This window comes from Vigna umbellata, chromosome 11 (assembly GCF_029865625.1).
Source record: "Vigna umbellata cultivar VRB3 chromosome 11, Vumbellata_1.0, whole genome shotgun sequence".
In the NCBI taxonomy this organism is placed as follows: domain Eukaryota; kingdom Viridiplantae; phylum Streptophyta; class Magnoliopsida; order Fabales; family Fabaceae; genus Vigna; species Vigna umbellata.
Window position 1 is genome coordinate 5,880,771 of NC_142175.1, and position 24,999 is coordinate 5,905,769.

A 24,999-nucleotide genomic window follows, 5' to 3' on the forward strand; every position below is an offset into this window, starting at 1 on the left:
ATAATAACAGTTTCTAACAGTATGACCAATAATGTTACAATAGAAACAGGTAGTAGCTAAAGGTTTACTCAAATCAATAAATTTTTTGAATTAACTCATTCACTTTTAGCTTTATAACCAATTCTCTGTCTATTGATTACTCTACCTTGAGATCTTAATACAACTTCTAATTAGATCTAACAAGAGTAAATTTGGCCAAAGTACTAGTTAGATATTCAATCTTTTCAGCATGAGCATGACATTCTTTACAATCTTCTCAATGATTTTAATTTCAATTTTAGCATTTTCAGCAGATTGTAAAGCTTGATCAAGTTCATTTTTCAACTTATCATTTTCATCAACAAGGTTATTTATTCTATATTTAAAATATTTTCTCTCAGAATTTAATTGATTAACCTTGTATTGCAGTTTCATTGCTTCACCATGTAGCTCCTGAAATGCATCCAGCAGTTGATCATATCTGACTTCTATTGGGTCATTTTCAAAGTTGTTGTCGTTGTTTTCAGAGCACACTGATCTAGCCAGGAGACATAAGTTTGTCTCTTCTTCTAGACTTTGGTCATTATCATTGGAAGAGTCTTCATCATTGTTTTCCCATGCAATGTATGCTTTTCTCTGCTTATTTCTCTTTTGTCCTGAGTGTATTTCACATCAACTTTCTGCTTCATCTTCAGATCTGGACAGTCAAGCTTGATGTGTCCTTCCTTTCAACACTCATAATATGTGACAGTTGCAACTTTTGCACTCCTTTTTCCTCCTCTATAATTCCCTGCAAAATCAGATACAACATTTCTATTTTTCATGAATTTTGTAAATTTCTTTACCATCATGTTCATCACTTCTTTTTCTGGAATATCTGTATCAGAATCTGCATCAGACTCATTTCTCCTAGAGGCTTTCTTGCTGGTTGCTTTAAGAGAAATTGACTGTTTCTGTTTAGTCTCCTCCTCTTCTTTCAATCTTCCTAGCTCTAATTCATGTTCCCTTAGCTTACCAAAAAGTGTAGCCATATTCATAGTGGTTAGATCTCTTGATTCAGATATAGTTGTTACCTTTGGTTGCCAACTTCTGTTGAGACTTTTCAAGATCTTTATATTGATCTCTTCGTTTTTAAAGACTTTGCCAAGTGCAATCAAATGGTTGACAATGTGGGTGAATCTTTTTTGTACATCATAGATAGTCTCTCCAGTCTTCATCCTGAACATTTCGTATCCCTGGATTAAAGAGTTCTTTCTAGCTCTTTTCACTTCATTAGTCCCTTCATGAGTCACCTCTATGACTTCCAACATTTCCTTGGCACTTTTGCATGTTGACACCCTGAAAAACTCATCAATGGTAAGTGCATAAGAGATAACATTTCTACCTTTTATATAATATTGAGCTCTTCTATTTTTCTCTTGATTCCACTTAGAAAAGTTTTTCAAAACAGGTTTTCCATCAACTAATTTAGTGGATTCAAAAGAACCATTTAGAACAACATCCCATACGCCCTTGTCTACAGATGCAAGAAAGATTCTCATTCTGATTTTCCAAAAATGATAATTTTCTCCAACAAACAGAAGAGGCCTATTTGTAAATGCACCTTCATTGAAGGTTTGAGAAACAGAGGCCATCAGGATCACTTAATTGATTTTACAAAAAAGGTAATCGATTATTTTTTCAAATAAATTTTCAAAACCAGCTTTGGTGCCAATTCTTATAATTAAAAAACCTTATTTCTCAACACCAAAAGGGCGGGTGAATTGGTGATTACTAAAAATTAATGCTTCTTAAATCTTTTCTCAAACTTAGAATGATTTTTAACCTTTCTTGTAATCTAAGTAATATGCGTAGGCAATGAAAGTAAAAGAGATAAGGAAAGAAGAACAAACACAAGGTTTTGATCCTGGTTCAGCCTCAATGCCTACATCCAGTTTCCTTCCAATCAACTTGAGATTGAAGGATCTTTCACTATAACCAGTGTAATCGATTAAGCTTTTCACTTAAACAGATTTTGAAAACTTTTTCTCTTAAAAAACTAATCACAACACATTTCAATAAGATGTATGCAAAGACACGAGTTTTAATCGATTTAACACTTAATGTAATCGATTCAAAACTTGTTGTTTTACCATAGTTTAAAACATAAGTTGTTTGATGAACTTAATTGATTACAACATCACTGTAATCGATTAACTCATACAAAGTTGCTTTGCGCTTGTGGTTTTACACACCAAAACATTCAGTATGCATACAGAGATATAAACACATCATGATCACAGTAGTATGCAGACTAGACAATATTAATGAACATATGGATTCAATCCTCATATTGCTCCCCTTATCAACAGTGCAATTGGTCGATCTGCACACATTGCGTTAGCCATTATCTATTTTCAAATCTGATTTAGTACCTAGTTCATTACTGAACATCTTTAAGTTGATTATAGTGTCTTCATCAAGTTTTAATTGTTGTCTTTGAGTCCATTTCATTGTCCAAAAGTCATTTGAATCTTTGCACCTAAATTTGGTTGGTTGAGTTGCTTAATTTGTTGCATAAAAGGGGCTGAGTTAGTCAAATTCCGACATTATGTATTTCTGCATCAAAATTCAGTGCAAGCAAATTTTTTTTGATGTCTTAAACTTGGTTATACAAAAGAAATTTGAGTCTTACCATCCCTGCACATTTTCACTCTTTAAATCACCAATTTTAGGCCTCTTTTGATAGCAAGCTGCTTGTTTGAAAGTTTAACAATGTAATCTGAGTATGGTGCATTTTAGTAACATAAACTTATCAGCAAAATCTTAGCCAAGAGTATTAAACATGAAAATTAAAAAGCTAAAAGGCCAGTGCAAGTTGAATTCGAGAAAGCTGGTGCACCATAATCTGATTTTCACTCAGGCATTCTGTCAAACAGTTTTGACCAATTTCAATTTGCATCCATTTGCGATTTAATTGCAGCTTGTTTTGATTTCTTGTTTTCTTAATCCACTCTAGAACCCTTCCTAAGCATCTTTTGCAGTTATTCCGTGTTTGATACCCGTTTAATTGCTTTATTTCCAATTATTGGTGTTCTTGCCTACCACCTGTTCGATAAAAGGTGTTGTAGTGCAGTTTTTTTGTGTGAATTTCTAGGCAGCAGCACCTATACTAATTCTGATTTAAATTCAATTCTGTGATCTGTATGAGGTTTATGTGGGTGGAAGCAACCTATCCAGAGACTCACACATCATTGGTAGCCTCCTAGGAAGTGGAGTATAGGTGGAAATTACAAGCTGGATACTAATTGGGTGCAACAGATTCCTTTCTTTTCTATGGTGAATTAAACTAACTTGCCTATATTGAGTGGTGGAATAGCAGAGTGAAAACACCATACCCAGCAACTGTGTGATTAGTGTTGGTCAATAACAACAACCTCCATTGAGAAAAGCCAAAGCTAGATTTGCCAAGCCAAAACTATTTACATTGCTTTAGGTGCTGAATTTAAAATAGGAACCATTTTGACCAGTTTTGTCCATTGATTCTGACCAGTTTAATTCACTGATTTGTTGTATAGTCTTTACTAGTCATATTCAATTGTGAATCAAATTGTTCTTCATTTGCCCTGCATTGTATCAGTTTTAAAATATCTACACTTAAATATAAGCCTGTTTGTGACTATCTATTAATTTCCACCTGTCAATGCTATTATTTGGTGCATATGCTATTTTGATTGAATTTAAAGTGGTAAAAGGTTATTGGATTGAAACTGATTTTGTTTTAGTCATTTGGGTATTGATTTGAATGTGTAAAGCTAGTCAAGTTCATATTTCATCAAAGTACATTGCATTGCATCATTCTTTACAGGGAGTTTAAAATGCACTTGAGTTCACGAGCTATTTTTGATTGGTTAAGTGCTAGTCCTGGAGTCTTTGCTAGATTTTGGTGTGATCTATTTGTGCAGATTGTTCTGGGAAAGCTGAAAGAAAAACAACCTTGCAGATTGCAGTGTAGGTTGGTGATCTGAATCCGTAAAAATAAGCAGCAATAACACCTTCTTTTTGGAGTCCTTGCATGTCTCTTGGTCCAAATGTTGTCACAACAGCTACACACAACTGCAGAATTCATATGTTTGCATCTGATTTAAGATCTGTAATTGAACCTGCTTGCTGGAAAACAACACCATGATTGCATGCGTTGATGGCTAGGAAATTGAGGAAGTGTCTGTTTAAACTGTTTATGTTTTGGCTTGCAATTTGTTGGACTATGTGACTTGCTGAATCTGGTATCTGTGCAGAATTGGGCTGATGAGAATTAGATAGCTAGGGCAGCAGATTATAAGTGAGAGCAAATAGGATTCTTTCCTTGCATCAACTACACCAAGTTTAGAGAAAAGGAAGACTCTTACTGTTGTATATCTCTTCTTGCAATATGATTGCCCAAAGTACATTAATCCATGTGATGTTATAAATTGTGTTTGCAGAAGTTGTGAATCAGATCCAAAGAGAATTGAATCCAGAAGTTAGAAAAGATCAAAGTTGTCCAAAAGCAAAAAGTTGTACATAAAGTCTCCACAAGATTTGGACCAGAACATGGCATCAACTATTCTTATTTTCCTTTTGTAATTGTTTTGTCATTTTGGATTTTGTAATAGGTTTTTTTGTGTTAGTTTTCTTTTATTTGTAAAAGTCCAAGTGTTTTGGAAGAGTCCTTTGTGCGCTATCAACTCTTGGCCACTTTCCTTGTTTGATTTGTGCTTGAGTTCGAATTCTTGTTTTGCGTGTTTAGGGGTAACTTAGGCTACAAGAGATTAAACTCTAAGCCTTGTCACATTAGGTGACCGCATTTACAAGTCTAGTCTTTTAATTGTGTTTGATTAGTTGTGTTTGTTTGTGTGAGTCATGCCTATTGATTTTAAAGGTGATTTTAGTTTAAGAGGTAATTAAGTTAGTCTAAGACATCTTTGGCAAGGTAAGGCTTGGTACTTAAGCAACTCTTGTGGTTCACCTCTCTTACTTGGGACTTGTCTAAGTAAAGCTTATAACCCTTTAGATTAGAAAAACTTTTAATAACAAAGGATGTCAAGTTCTAGGACTTCTAGGAGTAGTAATCTCAGTTTTGACCATCAAAATACTTTCAAAAATATGATTGAAACACTTGAAAAGACTAGGAAAAATTGTACCTTTTGAGAATTGGATATGATTGAGTGTGATATATAGGGAACTTCCATTCTTTGGTAGGGATATAAGTGCATTAACCTATTTAGCTTGGGAAAAGAAAATTCATGAAATACATTCACTCATGGCTAAAATTAGTGATCCTTGTAAATCCTATGCTTTTTCAAAACAAATGAAAACGGTGTTCCTAGACTTTACATTTCTAAATTTGAAGGGCACGTAAGAGAGTGGTGGGATTTCACCAAGTTCCCTCTCATGTATGTAAGAATTCTTCTTTATACATTAATGTTAACGTCACTCACTAAATCACTCAAACCCGATCCCTCGACGAAATAAGTCTGTCCTTAATCACCAGTTCATGCAATTTCTAGCATTCTTAGTAATTAAATGTGAAGATCAAGAGCTTTAAGACGACCAAGACTCATACCCTCATCCTTGAGAAATATTATTCTTGGGAGTAATTCAATAAGAACCTGAATTTTAAGGAACCTCCCGACACTCATGCAATTCATACATCATGCTATGAATGAGTTAAACAAAGCATGTAATAATCACAGATGAATTGCTCTAACAATTAATGAAAAAGAATATGTTATTAAGAATCAATTCAAATACATGAGAGTTCACAAGGTTACATCATCCCCCAACAACAAATAGAGTTTAGTTCACCATAGACATGGTGAAACTAGATGAACAATGGAGAAGAATGAGATAGAAAAACTCTAAAAGTAGAAGATGGAAGCTCCTGCATCCTAATTCGTCTCCAGGGAGTGAAAACAGAAACAAAAACAAAGCTCAGGCCCGTGTCACTAGCGCTCAAGCGCCCCACTTAAGCCTCCAAAAGGGGCGCCCAAGCTTCCTACTTCTCACGCTGAAGCGCCCAAAAGGGTCGCCCGTGTGGTGAGCGGCACTCTTCGCGCTTAAGTCTCCAAAAGGGGCGCCCAAGCTTCGTGCTTTTGACGCTCAAGCGCCCAAAAGGGGCGCCCGGGCGGTGAATGACACTCTTTTGCGCTTAAGCCTTCAAAAAGGGCACCCAAGCTTCGAGCATTCCTTCTTTTTGGTGCTTTTCTAGGCCTTTCTGAGCTCATCTCCTTGGCACTTCATCTCTGCGTTCCATATTATCTCATTTCCTACCAAAACAAGGGAAATTAGTCATAAAACCATTAAATTCAACCTCAACTCTCTTATTCACACAACTTAACAGAAAAACATGATTCCAAGCAAGTTTCTAAGCAGAAAAGGGTGCATTTAGTGTCAAAATTACATCACAGATAATGGTATTTTCAACCGTTATCACTCCTACAATCACAATAGAACCAAAATTCTTAAGGGGAGGTTTTCTATCCTTTAACTTTACTCTATTTATTATTGAGTTTTCAAATTTAACCTTTTCTTTCAAAGAATTTGTCATTTCATCTTTTACAATGTTGCAACTTTCAACACATGGCAATTCACAACTTGAGTTATGGTTACTCTTATGGTTACCACTGACTCAAGACAAAAATAAAATTTCAAATGAAGTAAGGTTTTTTTCTTGTATTGAAAATTTGAAAACTTAGAAACCTTCTTCTAAAACTATTCTTCTCTATATCTTAATGGGTCAAATAAAACTAATTAAAGATATGTTTGATGCTTATTGCAGATTGACATTTGATCCAAGAGAGACTTTTGTGGAGTCCAACAAAAATAAAGCAATTTCCAGATGGCCTACTCCCAAGAATGTTAGGAACCTCTTCTACAAACAAAATCAAAAACATCTTCATAATAAACACGAACCACTAGATTTGAGGAAAAATCCTTCTCAAAGGGAGGAGATGATAGATGGAGTCCATGCCCCATACTAAATCAAGGACCCATTACCCAAGGAATGGCTAAGAAGATGCAACAAGACCTTGAAGATCTACCTCAAGAAGGTCATGTCCTCTTTGCACATTCCAAATGGAAGCTAGAAGCCAGCAAGAAGGTCCAACTAAACTCGTGCCAGTGCATGAAGAGAGATAAAAACCTTGAGAAAAGGCAATCGATTGACACTGAGCGCCCCCCTTGGCCAATCAGTACTAGCGTCCTCCTTCTAGAAATCACAACACGTGTTCAATGTGTCCAACACCTGCTTCATGCCTGGATACGTGGCAGTCGATCCTCACTTCATGACTGATTATCAGCTTCCTTAGATCACAACTGGGTTGGCCTAAATACATTATAACAGGCACCCATTAGATTGTATGAAATCACTTTTGGATGAATATAGAAATTTGTTGAAGCTATTGAGTCAGCCTTTCTCTGCACCGAAAGTCACTCATTATGCTTTCTCCAATACTACTTTAGCTTAATGGTGGGGTGTTTGAGTTAGAGTCATTTGATGGGTGTCGCACCCCATACAAATTTTATGTGCAATAAGAATGCAGTATAGACTAGGAAGTGACTCTTAGGTCGTCTCTCAAGGACAAATGTGGTTCGAGAATTAGGTCAAAACACGTAGTGAGGGTTGGTGAAGAGTTTTGTGAATGCAAATGAACTAAATTAAAACACGAATATAAACACGGATGTAAACACAGAATTAAAACGATTGGTAACTAAAGCTAACATTACAACTAAATTAAAGAAAACTTGCTTGACTCACTTGAATTGAAATTGCTACATCAGAAATGTATCTTCCATTAATTAAAAGCAATGCGTAGAAGCATAATGCATTGAGAAGAAAATTTTAAAAGAAACGCATCATCCACTTGAAATACAATTGTTAAATCAGAAAAAGTAACATTTAAATGCCTAAGGTGCGGAAAGCCGCAACGAAAATAAAACATTCAATGAAAAATCTTAACCAATTTAAAGAAGTGATAGCTAACTTCTGTGATGATGAGCATTGAAAAAAGCAAATGGTGAATAAGAAAAAAAAATGACTTAAAAGTTAGCAAGCATTCAAAGTTGAATGTATTCAATATGAAAATTGTAACCAAACTTAAGTATACGATCAAACATTTAAAATAATCTAAAAGACCCTTGAGCTCCTCTCACATGGACGTGGCAACAGCCCTTAATTAAATTCGTGTGTTTCCCAAGGCTGGACGTGAAATGAAGCACCCATTCTCTTCCAACTCAACGTGTGCACCACTCCCCTTCAATGAAATCAGCGTAAAAACAACAATGAATCCGCGCCTCTTGAATCAAGCGTTCCCGCACGTCTTATGTGCACTTGAGAGTATTTCTCCCAGGCCGTGACAACACTTTTGCCTCCTCCAAAATAAAAATGCTTTCAATATATATATATATATATATATATATATATATATTAATATTATAAGGAATCAAGTTCGGTTCCTGCGTGAAGAAAAGAAATGAAACTCCCTGTGTGCTTGGCTTCTAGCAAAAGAAATGAAATAGCTTTTTGTTCTCCCGAGAAAAAATCAGCCAACGTGTGCCTTCCAGCTAGTCGTAGCCCTCCATGAATTGATGTCCGTGTGTTTTCATAAATGGAGAATGAATGTGCCTTCAGTGGGTGGCGGCTGCTGCAGCAAAGCAACACCATGTGCCTACTTAAAAATGAAGAAAAATGAAGGACCCCTAATTCACGTGCAGCAGTTCTCCTTTCCTTTTGGGTCGTGGCAGCAGCACACTTTTCACTTCAATGTTGGACGCTCATTGTGGACATAACCCTTCCATCTTCAACACTGGACCTTTCCGTGTGCACCCCTTCAAGCCCTTTGGACGCGTGAAGGCCTACTGGACGCTCACGCCTTTAATTTGTTGAACGTGCAGCCCTTTTTTGATTGAGTCTGTGTGCTTCTTTCCAGCCCAAGCCGTGACAGCACCTTTTTCTTTCTAATGAATAAAGCACACAGCTCCATCAGGCCGTCACACTCCAGTCCATCTCTTTAATTGAAATCAAAAATAAAACCCATGTGGGTGGCAGCTGGACTTTGTATTAAATCAGCCAAATTCTTTTGTGCTCTCCTTCTTATTCACACTTCTTTTGTGGAGAGTCTTGAATTATGTGATAGCCGTTCAAATGTTTCAAAATGTATTTTCAAAATTTTTCCTGCAATCAATAATGAAAATAATAAGTTCAGATAATTCAAATTAATTAAAATAAGAATTTTTGGTTAAATGAAGTACAATTAGCAAAAATGGGAAAATACTGGACATTCAAGCACAATTCCCTAATTAAATCTAGCACAATAAGCTAAGTGAAATCAAGAAAATATTGACTCATCACCATTCTTCCAAACAACACCTCCTCCACAAAATTCCTCCATTAAGCTTACATTTTCATTGCTTCCTTTCTTCGTTACTTTGTGCTCACTGTGGATGAGTCTGCTAGAGTGTAAGCTATCACAAAAGTTTTAATATAAAAACAAGTCTTTATGAAGATCTTCCTACAATAAAAGCACTTAAGACTTGACTTTGTGACATCATCCAAATTTCTACTCTTCAGCTTTATGCTAACACTATGGTTTGAGATCTCTACTCTTGTTGGACTGTCCAAACGTCTCTAATGGAGTCATTAGTAAATAATGTATGTTCATGATTATAGCATTATCTGTTATCTAATGCACTCGACTAATTGTGACATTAAAGTGTCTTCTGTAGACACACCCTTATCGCCCTTGAAGAGATGAGAACCTAGAGCATCTGGTCTTGAAGGTGTAAAGTTGGAAGCACACCCTTTTTTGGCGTAAAACTACCTCCAAGTCTTGGAACAACTCGATTTGAAGAGCAGACACCTTTGCTAAAAGGAGTTTGAAGGTTCTTCATAATGTATACTCGACCTTGTAAGAACAATAATAAATAAAATCATTTAGTTTTTCTTTATATTTAATTAAATAATTTTATCTTCTACTTTTATTTCTTTTTTTCTCTTACTTCTTTTCAATACCAACATTGTAAACAGAACATAAGATTGATTGAATAATGTGATGATTTTATTTCTTAGTTTAACGGTCATAGTTTCTTTTGACTTATTATCTTAGTATTACACGTATTTTGGCTATTTTTTCTATAACTTTTTTACCAAAATATGAAATCTTTAAATAAAAACAATAAGATTTTTACAAATTAATTAAAATTATAACTACCTAAATTTCTATTTTATATGTATAATAAAATATACTTATGAAAAAGACATTAATGTCTGACATGTTAGTTCATCTTTGTTCTTAATTGTATAGAATTAGATTAATTTTAGGTTTTTCTTTTAAATCTTTAGATTTGTAGAATTTTAGTTAAAAATAGGTTTTTAAGTGTATTTTTAGTATTTTTGTAAATAAGTAGAAAATTTAATCTTTCTCTGAATTTTTTTTAATAAAAGTATTTTTCTTTATTTTGTTTTTAATCTTTTTAATTGCTAAAATGCCCTTTTATAATTGTTGATGGGTCCTAATTCATTTTCTTTTAATTGCAAAAAAGATCTGAGTGTTTCATCCTACACCTCCAACATCTCATCCTGCACCTCCAAAAATTCCATTTTTAACCTTCTGACATCCTACACCTCCAACCTTTTTAAAAATTTCATTTTTAACTTTCTTCTGATTCTAATTAAAGACATTTTATTTTCTTCTCTTTTTCTTTTAAAGACACTCTACACCACCTTAATGATAATTCTAATTTAATTTAAAATTTAAATATTATTTAATATAATTTTATATTTTAATAATTATTAAAATATGATTTATATTATAATAATAACTATATTAAAAAAATAAAAATAAAATAATTAAAATAAAAATAAAAATAAAATAATAATAATAATATAAAATTTGACTTATATATTCAAATATATTAAATTATATTAAAATATTAAAATAAATTAAACAATTATTAAATTGTAAATAAAAACAAAAAATTTTAAAAACTTGTTATCGAGAATCAGTTTTGTTTTTTATTTAAAATTTAATCAATATTTATTTTAACTAAATATTATAGTATTATTTATTATATTTTTATATTTTAATAATTATTAAAATATAATTTATATTTTTATAATAGTTTTATAAAAAATTAAAAATTAAAATAATTAAAATAATATTAAAAATCACATTTAATATATTTAAATATATTAGAATATTAAACTAAATTAAATAGTTATTAAAATTAAAATAAAAATCAAAATTTTAGAAAAATTTATTTATCGGATATCCATATCCGATTATAAATTTATCGGACGTCAATATCTGACGTTTCTAAAATTTTACTTTTTATTTAAATTTTAATAATTATTTAATTTATTTAATATTTTGATATAATTTAATATATTTAAATATATTAAATTTGATTTTTAATATAATTTTTACTTTTTTTATTTTTACTCTTATTTTAGTTATTATTATTTTTATTTTTTAATAAAACTATTATAAAAATATAAATCATATTTTAATAATTATTAAAATATAAAAATATAATAAATAATGCTATAACTTTAATTAAATTAAATATTGATTAAATTTTAAATAAAAAACAAAACTGATTTTTGATAACAAATTTTTAAAATTTTTTGTTTTTATTTACAATTTAATAATTATTTAATTTATTTTAATATTTTAATATAATTTAATATATTTGAATATATTAAGTCAAATTTTATATTATTATTATTATTTTATTTTTATTTTTATTTTAATTATTTTATTTTTATTTTTTTAATATAGCTATTATTATAATATAAATCATATTTTAATAATTATTAAAATATAAAATTATATTAAATAATATTTAAATTTTAAATTAAATTAGAATTAATTTTAAGGTGGTGCAGAGTGTCTTTAATAAAAAAGAGAAGAAAATGAAAAGATAGTTATTAAAATATCTTTAATAAGAAAGAGAAGAAAGTTAAAAATTGGAGGTGCAGGGTGTCAGAAGGTTAAAAATGAAATGTTTGGAGGTGCAGGATGAAATGTTGGAAGTGTAGGATGAAGCACTCAAAATATCTTTAGAAAGATTGGGCCTGGTACATTTGGGTTGTTCGAAACTGTGAGCAAAAGCATTAGGCCATTGAATTGGGCAGCTGCATAGGGAATGATTGGATTAATTTGGGCCACTGATGCTGATTGATTGGTTGGAATTGAGTTGCTGCTGGAATTGGGCTGCTGCGTTTTGGGCTTGCTGAATTAGTGCGACGACGTTTTGGAACGCTGAAGCTGCTTTGGGAGTAAAGCTCGAAGACATGCTTCATTTGGAGAAAAGCACTCCTTCGTGTTAGGGTTCCAGCGATAGAGAAAGAGAAGAGGAAGCCATGGCTTGTGCGATAGAAACCAACACTTGTTGACTCAAAGCACGTGACCAGAGGAGGTTGAATCGGTAGAGGAAATGAAGAAGGTGATCGGAGGGACGATATGCGAGCTCGTGAGCAAAGTAAATAGGATTGTCCGATTGAGAAGTGTAAAGCGTCGCGAGCAAGATTCCTTTTCCCTTTTTTCCTCTTTCATTTTCTTCAACCCTATATAAAGAGGGTTCCTTCTGCCATATAGAACACAAACACTCTTTACAATTTTACATTCAGTTTTAGATTTAGGGTATTTACGCTTTCATAGAGGCAGAGTTCTTGGCTGCTGAATTTCGTCCATAGGCTTGCGAGGGTGACAGACCGCGAGTGGTGTGGTGAGTCTAGTAGTGTGTAATTTTCCTTTTCATGTTAATAAACTTCAATATCATGTTCTTTATCTATTATGGTTTACGTTTTAATTTTGTTCTTGAATTCGATGCTATTTCTATATTTTCTTGAATTTGGTTGTGAATTTGACTTTGATGAATAGGCTAATGAACATTAGTTGGATGAATGAGTACGAAGAGTCAATTTAGTTTCTAAAATATGAACCAGAATACCCTGAAGTGGGATTCACATTACAGGATGTCTTCGTGAGAACTCTCAACACTCTTTTATTCATTTCAACGTGCATTTACCTATGAATTCAATTATAGGCTTAATTCGATGTTTGATGTTTTTTGTTATTAGATTGGTACTGATTGCATACATATATTTTTAGGTTTAGGAATATTCTATCTTGTCTTTCTTTTAAAATGAGTTGAACTTAGAAACTCTACATATTTGTGATTTAAATGACCTCGAAGTGGGTGTGCTTTATCGAGAGGTCATTTCGAGTTGGAGATGAGTTCAATGAATAAAAAATTATTCTAAATCATATAAAAGCTTCAACTAGTTGGTTTTAATTAGGATTTTAAAGGTTTTAAAGTAGATTATATGTTTTAATTGCTTTAGATTAGGCTGTGCACCTGATATTGATTAAAAGTGTTGACAAAGAATGACTTAGTTTCAATACCAAGAGGAGGATGAATTGGTAAAACACAAAAATCAGAGTCTTTTAAAAATCTTTTTCACAAAAAGATAATTTTCAAAAGTTTCTTGAATCGTAAGGAATAAGATTTTTTAATTGCAGCGGAAATAGTTGACTACGTGAAAAGTAAAGTCGACTTAGAAAATTAAAAGTGCAGGGATAGAGAATTCAAACTTAGGTTTTTTTATACTGGTTCGGCCAAACTGCTTACATCCACTGTTCTTCCAATCCCATGAAACAAATGCACTATAATGATCAATTTTTTACAACAAGGCTTTTATAGCGACCTCCACGTCAAAATATAAAACATTTCTCTAACTCTCTAATCAAAATATAAACATATACAAACAAAGAACAACATTAAGATGTCCCCTCTCCTACAATCTTTAATCACTTTGAACAATCCTCAAAGTCCAGAGCGCCGCACGTTATCTTCCTGTCACAATAGGGCAGACACAATCTTCACAAGATTGAGAGAAGAAGTTGATCACATATCAGACACCTCAAGTGCAGGTTTATCAATCAGTCAATGTGCACATATTCTTGCTCGTCAAGCAATCACCAAAGAATGAACACCTCTGTCTTTCTTGATGGATTCTTGGAGCTTTAGCACGTTCTACCAAAGATCAATAATCTGAAACAATTCAATCAAAACGTTAGATTCACAAAAGTCTCTACAGAAATCAAATTCGCGTATATATATAGTTTTTTACGAAACTAACGCTCCTAAGTCGAGTATGCTACTAATAGAGTCGATTATACTCATACAGTTATAACAGTTAGTAGCAGTCAAACCAACTTAATTGATTTCGCATTTAATACAGTTGACTCATAATCAATGTTTGGTCAAAGATATAAAATATAGTCGTTAGACATCAGAAGCATTAACAGAATTTCAAAACATAACTAACTAAGTCGAGTAGCTTGCGCATACAGTCGACTTTGTAACACTTCAATGCAGTTTTGAAAAACTCTTTCCAAAATTACTCACAGCACACTTTGAAAAAGTTTGTGCAAAGCCACAAGTTTTAATCGACTTACTTCATAATGAAGTCGACTTAAAACTACTGTTTTGCCACATATTATAAGTTCAACAAAAGTGCATGTGGTTTTCCTTTCCTAAAACATATGTCATGCATTCACAGATAAAATCTCATGTAAAACACAGTGAATTGCAACAATGACAGAATCAACACAAACATGTTCACAAATAATCATAAACATGAAAGCTATGAACATGTAACACATTTAACAACACATGTGTTATTAATTATGTGTTATCATCATAAAAATCAGAAGCTCTAAGATTGTAGATTTAGCTAAACCAGTGCTCTCCCTATCAACAATCTCAACAAAAAGATTGCATTAGAGACACAATTGTTATGGTTTGGTACAAAGAGTATGCATTTGCACAAATTAGATTCTGGATTAGGACTTAATTACCCTACATAGGGTATAACTTTACAAGATGTCTTCCTGAGTTGTAAATTAATGCTTTTCTGCACTAATCTTGGCACTTTTGATTCTCATTCATGATGTCTAATCAACAATTCTATTTTTACTCATTAATTTAGGTGTTTCAGGTTAGAATGTTAAAAACTTGCTTTTGCTTAATGTCTTTAATTTGACCATTTCTTTTGATAGTTTTGCTGATTGAATTGTAAATTTTTTTCCTTAGATTTAGGGTTTTTAAGCTTTCGTAGAGGTAGAGTTCTTTGCTGCTGGATTTCGCCCATAGGCTTGCAAGGGTGATAGACCGCAAGTGGTTTGGTGAGTCTGGTAGTGTGTAATTTTCCTTTTCATGTTAATAAATTTCTATTTCGTGCTCTTGCTCTATTTTGGTTTACGTTTTGATTTTGTTCTTGAATTTGATGTTATTTCTATGTTTTCTTGAATTTGGTTGTGAATTTTAGATTGATGAATAGACTAATGAACATTGGTTGGACGAATGAGTGGGAAGAGTCAATTTAGGTTCTGAAATATGAACCAAAATACCCCGAAGTGGGATTCACATGACAGGATGTCTTCCTGAGAACTCTCAACACTCTTTTATTCATTTCAATGTGCATTTACCTATGAATTCAATTATGCATTGAGATTGTTCTCTGCTTTTGATAGTGATAGTTGAGGCTTAATTCGATGTTTGATGTTTTTGGTTATTAGAATGATACTGATTGCGTACATATATTTTTAGGTTTAGGAATATTCTATCTTATCTTTCTCTTAAAATGAGTTGAACTTTGAAACTCTGCACATCTTTTATTCCTTTGGGAATTAAATGATCTCGAAGTGGACATTCTTTATCGAGAGGTCTTCTCGAGTTGGAGATGAGTTCAATGAATACAAAAATATTCTAAATCATATAGTAACTTCTGCCATTTGGTTTTAATTAGGATTTTAAAGGTTTTAGAGTATCTTGTATGTTTTAATTGCATTTAGATTAGGCTGTGCACCTGATATTGATTAAAAGATTGCATTAATTAGAATCGCATTTGCCATGGTTTGGTACATAGAGTATGCATTTGCACAAATTAAATTCTGGATTGGGACTTAATTACCCTAAATATGGTATAACTTTACAGGTAGTCTTCCTGAGATGCAAATGAAAGCTTTTCTGCACTAATATTGACACTTTTGATTCTCATTCATGATGTCTAATCAACAATTTTGTTTTTATTGATTAACTTAGGTGTTTTAGGTTAGAATGTTAAAACCTTGCTTCTGCTTAATGTCTCTTTAATTTGACCATTTCTTTTGATCGTTTCACTAATTGAATTATAAATTTTGTTCCTTAGATTTTGATTCCTTATTCATTGTTCTACTTCTAGTTCATTACATTGTCCATTTACTTTTCATGTTATATCCATTTTTCCATTTTTGCTTGTTTCTTCTATATAGTTAGTCTTTGTATTTTTATTTCTAGGTTTTGTTTTGATTTCATACTTTAGTTTAGATTCCAGATTTAAATTCTTTTCTTGCAATTTTTTTATTCTTCAAACAAATTTTAGTTTAGACTAGATTCTTCCTTTTTAGTTCTATTCTTTTAAATGTCTCCACCTAGTTTAATAGTAATAGTTAGTAAATAATACAAGATCTAATTCTATACTTTAAAATTTAATTGTACGAGTCCAAGGATTAATATTCTGGTAAGCTCTATGTTTCATTAATGGGAACCAAACTTTGTTCTGCTTTAGGCGATTAAAAAGCGATTTAACAAATCCATAAATATATTTGTATAGAATTAAATGTTTAATTACTAAAATAACTAATTAATATCAAATACTTTTACATCGTTATTGATAAAATACATCAAATGGCACTAAATAATCTTCCTTGTGCGCTTTCTAGGTATTTTTCTTCACGTTTTCCCATTCATTTTCAACTGTAAACAAAAAGCTAAGACCCACTTCATTTGGTTGTGGATAGTTGCTTCAAAAATAAAAACGAAAGTGAAGTTAATTGATCTCCAATTTTTAACTTTTAATTAAATTTTCATCCTAAGTTAGCAACTTATTTTACCATTTAATTAACATTTAGTAACTTTTATCATCACATATTATTAAAAATTTTAATTTAGCATATTTTATTGATCTATTAAACTCTTTGCACAGTAACAACGAGGTACAGAAAGTTAGGAAACAAAATAAGGAGCGTTGTTTCTCACCAATTTTAGTTAAACGAAGTGTTTTTATTTTTTTTGTCTGATTTTTTGACATCAATGACGTGCTAAATATTTGATATATCAATAAAATATATAAAATAAAATGTTAATGGTTTAATTACTCAATAATAATTTAATGTTAGATTAAAGATATGGTCCTTTACGCTGTGTTCGCATATGTTGATAACACTGTTGAAGAAAAATAACAAGGAAAAAATTTGTGAGATGTTCTTTGTTTGCTTGAGTAGATGTGCGATGATGGATTTGCGAGATCTTATCATCTTTGGCCACTCACAAAACTGCTCGGATTTTGAGTGATTTGTTTTAAAATGTCAGCTTTGCCCTTAAGTTTTTCTAAAATGACCGCAATCCATGCATATGAAGGTGTAGTGAAGACAAAACTCAGATGAGGTACGTTGAGACTAGTTCTTTGTGTGAAGGCTTTTCTTCTTTTGTAGCTTGCACACATGTTGGTTAGAGATGAGGACAAAGAATGGAGGTTGGCCTTGGCTAATGCGTCGAGGTTGATGGCTGATACTACCATATTGAAGATGAAGAGTAAAGAGCTTGAAGATGAAGAAGAGATCAAGAATAGAGCCTGAAGGAGGTTGAAGAAGACCATGTATTCGGTTCTAGCTTAACCTTATTTTTTCCCTTCAAACCCTGTATTCGGTTCTAGCTTAATCATATTAAGTTCCACTCTAAAACACAAATCAAAAGGATGGCATATTCGGTTCCAACTAAACCTTATTCGGTTTAACTCCAAAGCAAAAATAAAAAAGATGGTGTATTCGGTTTCCGGGATAGTGAATTTGGTTCCACCCAACTGCTATATTCAGTACCAACAGGCGTGGATTCGGTTCCACCAGGTATGGATTCACTTTACTTAAATATATATTTTTTTTATTTTAATTTTTTTTTACTTGAATAATTTTTACAATTATATATAATATTAACAATTTTTTATATTACTTTTAGTACTAGTGGTATTTTGATAATCTTTCATTTCTATGAATTAAACCATTTTTTTATTTATCACATGGATTAAATCTTCCGCTAATTTTCACAAACTTTACTTCAAAATTCACTTTCACTCACATTAAAATCTCTTCAAAAACAACAACAATCAACCAACTCTTGAATTTTCTCAAATTCATTCACTCACTCTCTTTAAATTCATCGTTTAAAGAAAAAAATAACTGACATATATTAATATAATCATTCAATTATTATTTTTAATATACAATCTACAATTTTAAACCTATTTACCAATTATGTTTACTTAAAAATATTGAAGAAGAAGAAGCAAGCGTTTTGCTCCACTTGAAAGGTAAAATATGTATCGAGTGGTCAATAACCTACCTTTTGGTAACGTTTCCATTACTCAAAATATTGTGAACTGTTTCTGTTTTTTCTTTACCACAACACAACCATTGGTAATTGGTAGCCATAACCATGTATGTCGCTCCGAAATAGTCACACTGTACCTATTCTTCAGACCAAATTCAGAGCTTGTTTGGGCCAATGTCTCACCATTATTAGCAAATTGGTAGCAGCGTTTTACCACATTCACTCTCTGCTACAAGAGTGGGACCCAAACCTAATCATGCAACATATCTTCACCATCAAATCAGTTATCCCAAGGTTCACCTACTCCTTCACATCTCAATTTGTTACCATTTATCAGGTCCAATCAATAGCTGCCCCAGTTCACTAAATTCACCAAAACACATAATTCTTCACTTCAATGATCTTCATCACCATTTGTACCTGCAAGGAAAAGAAATGGTGCAGTGATTGATGTGTGTGATGTCTTATTAGGTTTTGTTCTTGGAAATATTTTATTAGATTTTGTTCTTTGTTTTTGGTCGCAGAGATTGATGTCTCTGATGGTGGTGAATTTTATATGCACAAGCAATATCTCTTGTGACTGGATTGGAAACCAGGAATCATTTTAAAGGTTATTTGTCTTGTTCATGTTTTTCATAATTTCAGAAAGAATCAATAACGAAAACATTAATTTGGTAACACCATACATCGAAGTTCATAAAATCTCATGAAAATTGGTCATCGAACAAGAAGTCAATGGATATTTTTCATTGAAATACAGTTAATAAATAGAATTAATTGTTAAGGGATGTAAAGTTATTTCAAGTTAACTATGTCTTGAGTTGGAGTGTGTTAACTATATATGCAATTGTTTTAAATAAATTGTTTAAAAGGACAAAGTTTACTTCTGATAAAAGGAAATTATATAAAAAAACAATAACTAAATGATACAAAAGTACAGAAATTTTTAAAAAATAAATTAATTTAATTTTTAAATGTGAAAAAATATGATAGAAGAGGTTTTTTTTTTCATATTGTTCATTATATAATATCAAAATATAATAACTATATAAATAAATAAAATAACATATTTACCATATAACCAACATTTCATTAATTAGTTATATCATTTGTAAGATCCTCAAATATCGAGAATTAAACGTGATAGAGTGTTTTAAATAATGATACTTCATTATTTTATTTCAAAAATATCAACAGTGTCAATTTAATTTTCTAATACGAAATTTTATTATAAGAAGTTTTATCTCTTTAAAACTTCCTTCTTTAAATTTTCTATACCTTCTCTCTATAAATTCTAACTCCTCATCTATCGAAATATCAAAGATCGCTTGAGGCTTTCTTGAAGCAAGATCTACCTAATTGATTTCAGCTATAGAGTAAGTTGATATCTATCCTTTTTCCTTAAATTTTGGTGTCTTTGCATGTAAGGGTTTCCTTCACTCTTTTGGGGTTTGAGTCATCTCTAAGACTCTTTGTTGATCAATGGTACTGAGGGTATACTTTGATCAAATTGTTATGAATTGTAGGAGTAAATAGAGATCTTCAAGCCGTATGAGAAATTTTAGAGTTCTAGGAATTGTCGGGAGTTAACCAGCTAAGGAAAGCTAATTTGTTTGGTTTGGATTTGGTATGCATGTGATATTTGATGTTTGTAAGATGATGTGATGATTGATTTGTGAACTTTAATTAAATCGTGAAATTTGGTATGTTGGGTGCTTGAAAAAGGTGGTGTGATGATTTGAAAACTTATACATGTTGGTGTATAGTTGGTTTGCTAATGTAAAAAGTTGTTTATTAATGAATTTATGAATGTCAATTTAGTGAATTTGAGCTGATGTATTCTTATAGAAATTTGGTTTAGGATAAATTAGAATAAGGGTGAGTTTTGGGCATAAAATTGGGGTTTTTATGGGTAAAATTCTAAAATCGTGGTTTTAGGGAGAGCCTGAAGTTTTGGAAATTGTCTTGGGGCCATTTAGGGTTTAGTTGGTCTCTTATTGTACTAATAATTTGGTAGATCATCTTGTAAGGAGTCTTTTGGTAAGGATTCGTCTAATAAAGAGTCGTGTGGTAAAGAGTCGTTTGATAAAGAGTTGTCTGGTAAGGAGTTGTCTTGTAAGGAGTCGTCAGATAAGGAGTTGCTTGGTAGATCATCTAGTAAGGAATTGTCTAGTAGATCGTGTGATAAGGAGTTGTGTGGTAGATCATCTGATAAGGAGTTGCCTTGTAAATTGTTTGATAGGGAGTCGTCTGGTGAGGAGTCGTCTAGTGAGGAGTTGTTTGGTGGTACGAATTGTCTGGTAAGAACTAAGTTGCTGGGAATATTGACTTTGGGATTCTAGACATCAGATTTAGAAGCATGAGGAGAGATGGGCTCCGCCTTCAAACTGCTTCAGATTCAGAAGCAACACAACATAATCAACCATGGTGTCACCGTTCTCGACCTTGGTTGCGCTTCCGGAGGGTGGCTCCAGGTGGCTTGTTAGAGCTTGGGACCCTTCCACGGCGGAGGCTCCGTCCTCGGCGTCGACACCAAAAAAGTCAAGGTTTCCCCTCTTCACTGTGATTCTAGGGTTCAGACCATCCCTTGCAGGTTTCGATTTATGTATGGTGCTTTTCTCGTTGGAGGTTGAGGCTTTGTGGTTTCGGTCATCGAGGCGCGACTTGGGATTCAGGATTTATCTATTTCTGGGTTTGGTTTGATTTTGTAGGTTGACGTTGCCTGATGACGGTGAAGATGATCAGCGATAGTGCTAGGTTGCGGTGATGGCTGCAAGCGGCGCATCGTAGGTTCGTTGTGGATGGTTGTCGGCTGGCTATGATCATGAGGCACAATGAGAATCTTAAGAGACAGGAGAGGAACAAATATATACTTTTGGTGATTCAAAAGGGGATTTTCAAAATAAAGAAAAGATGCGAGTGGAAAAGGAACTTCGACAGCTTTATGGTCGTTTCTCCTACCGATTTCCAAATGGAGAATCTGCTACTGATGTGTATGATAGAATCACTGGTAATATTAATTCGTATATGTTGTTCGGGAATCAAAGTTATGAAGTTAAGTACTGATGCAGAGTTTTATACTTGTAGTTGAGAACAAATATTATTATTAGAAGGTATATCGGCCACCTGAGGAGAGGAAAGTAGAGATGAACTTAGTCATCGTGTCTCACAGCTAAATGGAAATATGCTCGTCAATGGAAATATTCTCATCAATGGAAATATTCATTTTGTTTACTTTATTGAATTAATAATAGGTTATTGAAATCTAAGAGGAATGCGCATGAAAAGTAGTGGTAAGAATCATGATCTTTTCATTTTTTACTATGGATATATACTTCCTGTAATCTTCATCAACTTTTTAATTTTTGATGAAGTATTGATTAGTTGCTATTTATTTTTGCAGGCTACTCAAAGATCTGGAAGACCTATCAAATCAAATAAATATGTAGCAGGCTCAAGACCCAATACATCATTTGAGATGATGGACAAAGGCTTGATCTCATATTTAAAGAAAAATAAAAAAGTAAAAAAGGTAAAAAAAATAAAAAAGGCTTGATCACCATTTGGAGCTAAGATATAGAAAGAAAAAAAGTAAAAAAAAAACGCTCTACTGCCTCGGTTAAGAAGGAACCGAGGCGAAAAGTCCTTCAAAAAAGAAAAAAAAGAAAAAACCCTACTGCTCCGGTTACCTGTGAACTGAGGCAAAATCATACCCCTTTTTGTCTCGGTTCTGAACTGAGGCAAAAAGCCTACCCCTTTTTGCCTCGCCTGTATATGCCTCGGTTCAGGAACCGCTGCTTATGGGCGAAAATAACCGCTGTCGTTTCCCTTGACTGCACTAGTGAAATTATTATTGGTTTCATAGTAATATTTGTAGATAAATCTATATTTATTTATTCAGAAATTAGATGAGATTTTCTTTTTCTTTTTAATTACCTCACATATTACACAAATTCATTTATTATTGGAATCTTATATGTAGAAATAAACGAGATGATTAATATATAAGAGAAAGACTCATTGCTTTAAAATGCTTTAAAATAAGGGTGAAAAAAAATTTAATTGTCTAATTCTATCCATAACTATCCAAATTTTTATTTAAATGAATTTATCTCAAATTGAAATTGTGTAAACTCGACCTAACAAATATGTTAAGTAATACATTTCGATAAAGCCCATCCAATTTAGCTAACCTAAAAGGTTATAAGATATATTAAAATATATTTGTTGGTGCAAATATTCATATATATATATATATATATATATATAGTATTTGTGAATAAATATCAGTAGTTTGATTACATCATGATATTTCTTAATACAACATTTTACAGAATAATTAGTATATTGAGTAAGGTGACACATTATCGTAATTATTTCACTAATTGTTATATATACAATAAGTTGTTATTTATTTGATACTATTTGATATCATATTGGTATTACCTATTTTATAACATAAGGAATAGGGTTTAGGAACCCTATAAATACCTATGGTCACCAAGAAAAACACACTCATACTCACTCTCTTTTATACAAAAGATCCAAACTTTATTACTAACTTGAGCGTTAGAGAATATTTTGCAGGTAGATCTCCCTATATGTTCTAGTCCTCAAGAGCATAAGTCAAGATTCCTCAATCCACTCAAATCCTGCCACTTGTTGGAAGGTCCATGCTCAAGATTTTGGTAAGAATAGAAATCAATTCTTTTTTATTTTAAATCCATTCCATTATTTGGATTTAGATCCGATATAAATTGAATATTTTTGTTGATTTTTAAAATCCAAAATCAAGATGCATTTACTTCATTTCGAGTTAAAAAATGTTGAGCCAGACCCAAGGTAGCATTGGGTCAAACTCAAGCAAGGTTGGGGTGAGTTGACTCAAGTTAGAGTCAAGCCAAGTCAACTTAAGTTGTGGTTGAATATAGTTGATTTGGGCCTAAGTAGAATATACTTAAGTTAACCCAAGGCTAGTTTGAGCTAAGTTGTCCTAACCCAAGTCGAGTCAAGTTTACCAAAGCCCAAATCAAGTCAAGTTGCCTTGTGTGTAGATCTAGCCTAGTAGGGACGAGTCTACATTCAGTCAAGTTAAAAAGTGTACAAGCTCACTTGATTCAAGGTTGACCTATGTTAAGTTGAGTTGGGCTAGAGCCAAGTCAAGCCTCACCCATCAAGACCAAGTTGAGCCTCACCCCATCAAAACTAAGTGGAGCCCAACACAATCAAGATTAGGTCAAGCCTAACTCAATTAAGATTAGGTTGAATCAAGCACAAGTAAAACTATGCCAGCCCAAACTTAAGTTAAGTTGAGCTAAGTTATCTCGAAACTAGGTTTTGCTAAGTTGGCCCAAGCCATGGTTAAGGCAAGTTAACCCTAACTTAGGGCAAATTTAGTGGACTTGAATTAAATTGAGTAGAGTTGAAACAGGCTAGAGGTTAGTCAAATCGACCGAACCTGAGTTGAGTCGAGTCTTTAAATTGGCAATTCAAACGTCTTTAAACGTTGAGCGCCATGCCTTGGACAATTAGCAAAAGTTTCTGAGTGGTCTCTGGATCTTCAAATGGAGGGTGTTTGATGTCGGAAGGATGGATTTCGACGTCTTTCTCGCTAGGCCATGCCGAGCCCACTAAGCGAATGTTTCTCTCTAGAATTGGCATTGTAAGATATGTTGCCATTGCTTGACGTATCTCCATCATTGTGGCCTCTATTATTGGTGATGGATGATTGAACCACTACATAAACAAGACAACTTTACTATATTTGCATTCTAATTTTCAAAGTTCAATGTGATTTGTAAGATGTGAAAGATATGTTATTACCTCAGTTCAATTATCTTTAATTCCTGCTTGAATGATGATCTTGTTACAAGACAATATGTAGTAGCCAAATGTCCCTGAATCTGATTGCTTGTTACACCAAACATGGCAAAGAAAATAGTCAAATATGGAGGTCTAAATTTCATATACGAAAATTAATAAGTTAAAGATTAATGAAGCCTAACCTTTGTATACAAATTTGAATTTTTTGGGCTCTGGGCCTACCAACAACTCTAATTAAATTTTTAACATTTGAAACATAGGTTAATATATTAAAATCATAATGAATTGATATGAAAGAATGTAACACTTACGTTTTTATCAAGGATTTCAAGTCAAGTTTCATTTTCTTGTGAAGGGAACAAACCTATACATCTGTGCATTGTCTTAGTATGATCACCATTAATTTTCAATGGCCCCTATCAAGAATCACAAATAGTGAGTCGATTAATTAAACTTTAATAAAATTCTACAATGAGTAACACAAACCCATCAATGTATGACGTGATGTACATCTCTATTTTGGACTTAGCCATTCATGTTTACATATATGATTGCTTGAATTCAACTATGCTTCCAAATGGTTTGGTTTGAGGTTCAAAATATCAATACCTGGATGTCTGACCTTGGTCCATCAATAATTAGCTCATACTGGCAAGTGTAGTTAGTATGATCTACAATAGAGCATGATTCTTTAGTGCTCCCATGATCTTCTGTTGGATCTTCAGTGGGGGGATCGTCCTTCTG

General features: G+C 32.7%; 1 long non-coding RNA gene across 1 annotated transcript; it reads right to left on the reverse strand.

The window, feature by feature from the left end:
• Positions 1 to 5,742: 5,742 nt before the first annotated feature.
• LOC148190836 (uncharacterized) lies at positions 5,743 to 8,956 on the reverse strand. Its single transcript, XR_015783076.1, has 3 exons — positions 8,152 to 8,956; positions 7,142 to 7,324; positions 5,743 to 6,266 (listed from the first exon to the last, which is right to left on the reverse strand). It is a non-coding gene; the product is annotated as an uncharacterized LOC148190836 (long non-coding RNA).
• Between the last annotated feature and the right edge of the window lie 16,043 nt (positions 8,957 to 24,999).